The sequence below is a fragment of the Lissotriton vulgaris genome, unplaced genomic scaffold, assembly GCF_964263255.1.
Source record: "Lissotriton vulgaris unplaced genomic scaffold, aLisVul1.2 SCAFFOLD_1282, whole genome shotgun sequence".
Taxonomy (NCBI): domain Eukaryota; kingdom Metazoa; phylum Chordata; class Amphibia; order Caudata; family Salamandridae; genus Lissotriton; species Lissotriton vulgaris.
Window position 1 is genome coordinate 456,892 of NW_028255078.1, and position 5,140 is coordinate 462,031.

Consider the following 5,140-nt stretch of genomic DNA (forward strand, 5'->3'; position numbering starts at 1 on the left):
TAAAGTATTTGTTAAAGTATTATTATTTTAAAAATATGAAATGTAACATATTAATACATTTTAATGATACTAAAGATTACAAAAAAAACCTTTGGTAATTTTGTGAAAAATAATGCCATTTAATAAACTTTAGAATTTGCAGAAAATGTAATACTAGTCTATTATTTCTTATTATTCTTTATATTTTGCTAAAATATTTATATTAGTGTATTTTTTCAAGAATTTTTAAATTAGAGAATAAATGTATTGAAGAATAATAAATTTATATAATTATGTACATTTTCTATAACTAGTTTCATTTTTGAAAAATATATATATATTTTTTTTTTTCAAAAAATATATTAATTAAAATAAACTTTATTATTTAAAAAAGGAAATGTGCAAAATAAATAAAGAGTTATTCAAAACAGTTTTTTAGACAATTTTTTTAAGACAATAATTATTATTTTTATTATTATTAATAAAGTTAACAATTTATTTAAAATATTATTTTTGGTTTATTTAACATTAAAAAAATGGTTCGATTAAAATTTTTAACAATTATACATATTTATGTAAATGGATCGTATCAGTTTTAAAAAAAAATTACATTAAAAAAAATAGAATGTTATAGATAAAATTAATGAAAGATTTGGTTCCCACATTTTAACATTGAATCCAATGGCAAACATTGTCCTTCTTTTATTTTCATGTTAGATGCTATAAGTCCCGCGGAACAGAAAAAGAATGTTGGAAAGAAGAAGAAAGAAGATATAAAGAAGGGAAAAGGAAACAGAAAAGAGGTAAGGAGACAAATATATAATTTTACAAAATATATAATAAGAAAAAGAAGTAATGCATGTTAAATTGAATACAATAAAAAGACGATAACATTGTTTCAAATTTTTTTATTTTATTTTTAACACATAGAAAATTTGTTTGTATTATTATCAATTTTTTACATATTTTTCCATATTTTTAATGTAAGTGAAACATTATTAAAAAAATATATACAATTTAATAAATATTAATAAATAAAGTAGTCCCTTTTTTATCGTAGGAGCATCCAATTACGTAACGACGTAAACGTGAGCGTAAGCAGCCATTTTGAAGAGTATCCAAGGTGGAAGCAGCTGGAAGCTGATCTGCGTCCAGGTAGGAAACATTTTAAACTTTATTTAAAGTAGTTAATTTAAAAAGGTATACATTTATTGTAAGGGAAGGATAAGGAGAGGTTGCTATATACGTAAATGATGTAATGTACGTAAAAAAGCATGTCGATAATCGTATAGCTAGAGTATGCCTATGTCGGGTCTGGGGGAAAAAAGTAAGAAATGTTTATCTTGTTTTGAAAAGTTGTCTTTATTTAAAAAAATAAGCTAAGATGTTTACGTTTTAAACTTTAGTTACCGCTACGGAAGAAATGTAAAAAAATGCATTTTTGAATTTATCGATTGTTTTTGTTTCACTTAAGAAAGAGATAAAAGTGGTTAGATAATTGTTGAAAAAAGCTTCTTTGGAAGTAAACAGTTGTATTATCAAGTTTCTTGGATAAGGATGGTTTTTTTTTGGAATTGTTGTGTTGTTTAACAAAGTTCAGAGAGATCACGTGGTTTAAAAGGGATTTGTCGGTTTCTTCGACTTGATGGTTTACCAAATAAATGTGTTGGTATTTTGTTGGAAATATTTTGGAGACTTATTCTTTTTGTCTTTTGTTGACAATAGTTTAAATGTATAAGCAGAGTTCAGAGTGAAATGATAATAATTTGACGTAATGTACAGAGTAGGATTATAAAGATGGTTTAAATCATGGGTACTCACAAACTTTCTCTCGGGGGCCAAATTTACAGTGTGGGTTGTGTCCGAGGGCCGCACCAGTGGGGGCAGGGTCATTGGGGGAGGGGGCGGGGCTAGAGCAACAAAAAAAACTGTGACCATGAGATTGAACACAGGTCCCTGCAGCGGACAGCTTCATCCACTGAGCCACCAGACCCCGCATACACACATGCCTCTCTCTCTCTCCCTCTCCCTCTCCCTCCCCCTCCCTCTCTCCCTCTCTCCCTATATCTCCCTCTCTCTCCCCCTCCCTCTCTCCCCCTCCCTCTCTCCCTCTCTCTCCCTCTCCCTCTCCCTCCCCCTCCCTCTCTCCCTCTCTCCCCCTCCCTCTCTCCCTCTCTCTCCCCGCCTCTCTCTCTCTCCCTCTCTCCCTCTCCCTCTCTCTTCCTCTCCCTCTCTCTCCCACTCCCTCTCTCTCAACCTCTCTCCCCCCTCTCTCCCCCTCTCTCCCTCTCTCTCCCTCTCTCTTCCTCTCTCTCCCTCTCCCTCTCTCTCTCCCTCTCCCTCAGACTGTCTTACTCCGTCTCTCTCTTCCTGATTCCCTCTGTCTCACTCACTCTGACTGTCTCACTCCCTCTCTCTCTCTCTGTCTCCCTCTCTCTCTCTGTCTGTCTCTCCTAACCTCTCCCTATCTGTCTCCCTCTCTCTGTCTGTCTCTCCTTACCTCTCCCTCTCTGTCTCCCTTTCTCTGTCTTCCTCTCCCTTTCTCTGTCTTCCTCTCCCTTTCTCTGTCACCCTCTGTCTCCCTTCCTCTGTCTTCCTCTTCCTTTCTCTGTCCCCCTTTCTCTGTCGTCCTCTCCCTTTCTCTGTCACCCTCTGTCTCCCTTTCTCTGTCTTCCTCTCCCTTTCTCTGTCACCCTCTGTCTCCCTTTCTCTGTCTTCCTCTCCCTTTCTCTGTCACCCTCTGTCTCCCTTTCTCTGTCTTCCTCTCCCTTTCTCTGTCTTTCTCTCCCTTTCTCTGTCACCATCAGTCTCCCTTTCTCTGTCGTCCTCTCCCTTTCTCTGTCACCCTCCCTCTCCCTTTCTCTGTCTCCCTCCCTACCACCCTACCACCCTCTCCCCTCTTTGTCTCCCTCCCTCTTCCTTTCTCTGTCTCCTTCCCTCTCGCTCTCTTTGTCTCCCTCTGTCCGTCTCCCTCTCTTTGTCTCCCTTCCTCTGTCCCTCTCCTCCCTCTGCTTCCCTCCTTATTCTGTCTGTCTGTCTGTCGACCTCTGTCTGTTTCCATCTATCTGTCTCCCTCCCTCTGTTTGTCTCCCTCTGTCAGTCTCCCTCCCTCCGTCTGTCTCCCTACCTGTCTCCCTCTCCCTCAGACTGTCTCACTCCCTCTAACTCCCTCTCTCTCTGTCTCCCTGATTACCTGTCTCACTCACTACGACTGTCTCAGTCCCTCTATCTCTCTGTCCCCCTCTCTCTCTCTTTCTGTTTCCCTCTCTCTCTGTCTCCCTCTCTCACTCAGTCTGTCTCTCTCTCCTTACCTCTCCCTCTCTGTCTCCCTCTCTCTCTTTCCCTCTCTGTCTCCCTCCTCACTCTGTCTCCCTCCTCACTCTGTCTCCCTCCACACTCTGTCGCCCTCCCACTCCCTCCTCCCTCCATCTCCCTCCCTCCCTATGTCTCCCTCTCCCTTTCTCTGTCTCCCTTTCTCTGTCTTCCTCTCTCTGTCCCCCTTTTCCTCCCTCCCTCGCTCTCCCTCTGTCTGCCTCCCTTTAACTCCCTCCCTACTTTCCCTCCCTCCCTGGCTGCACGCGGATGCCATGTACAAGATTACCTGGCAGGTCATGTGGGGATGCTGTTGCTGGGGAACGGGGTCACCGTAGAGATGCACTTGTGAAAAGTGCACATCACTCGATGTCGTCAGCCAGGCCTCAAAGTAGAGCGGCGCTCAGGCAAGAGCTGGAGAGGCTCTCTGCTACAAACGGCCTCTGTTTTAACCCCCTGTTCCCCGGGGATGTCAGACGAGATCTGGATCAGCAGGGACACCCACAGTCAGGATTAAACGGGGGCCTTGTTTATGCAATTTTACAACAAGGCATTGAGAATGCAGAGCGCGCGCACTGATGATAGAGTGCATTAGGGATGCTCCCTTAAGGGTATATGATTAACTCAAAAGACTCTTGTCACAATGCCGCACAATGGCAGTATGATTTTCGATTTCACTTTTAACTCGATTTGAGTCACTTATAAAGCTGAAAGTATTTCGACGGAGCACTTCAGAGATCCGCAGAATTAAGCAAAGTCCTAGCCCTGGCCTCAGGGGTCTCACACACCTAGACCCCCACCCCATTTGTGACGCACTCCGGCATCAGCCTTGTAGGCAGCCTAAGGGCTTTAGGTTTAAGCCCTGCAGTGCCCAGCTGTAACTGTCAATCAGGTTTCATCAGAGCCGCACCTGAGCACTTCACAGGTCGTTAAAAGACCATTCCTATGTTAATGAGTTTTTTTTCATATTCCACCTCTTGGCGCCCCTGCAGCTCCACTCGGACTATCACTGGAATGCCCGGGCCCCCACAGAGCAGCAGAGTCTCGGCACGCACTGTTTGCAGACACTCTTATTTTTTTTATTTTAACCATGGGTAAATTGTCTGCAAGGTCCGCGGGCCGCCAGGGAAGGCTTGCCGGGCCGTTGACGGCCCGCGGGCCGTACTATGAGTACCCCTGGTTTAAATTATAGTACTGTTATAACGTTGTATTTTGATAAATGAAATATTGTACATACAAGAACATTTTTGTTTACACATGGAGTGCTTTTTGGAAAAAATGTTTTTACAAGTGGACTATGAAAATGGTATGTGCATTTTTTGGCATAATTTAAACCAAAAATATATGGTTCGTAGCATTTTAATAAGATATTTGTGATAAAATAGAAATGTCGTGGAGTGAATTAAGATGCATAAGGTATTGTGTTTTTAAATAAATATTGCTTCCAAACAGAGAAGGATTTTTGTTCATTTTTTGAAAACATTTGGATGTTTTTGAAAAAAATTGCATGAAAATGCTACTGGAATGTGATTTATTGGTAAAAGAAAAGTCAGGAGAAAAAGGATCTCTCTTTTTTTTTACAACATTTTTGGGATTTAAAATTATGTTGTGGCCTTCTAGAATATGCTAAAGGAGATGGGTGAATTTGAAAAAATCAAATCTGAAAAATGATGGATTACTTTTTTGCTTTTGTAATTAAATTATTTTTGGTAAAACATATTTTCTGGAGAAGTGTGGCTCACTGGTTAGAGCAGGCAGACCCTGAAGCAGAGGTCAGACCCGGGACCAGGGTTCAATTCCCGACGCGGCAGGGTCTTGAGCTCAAATGTCCATGGACTCGATAATTCTC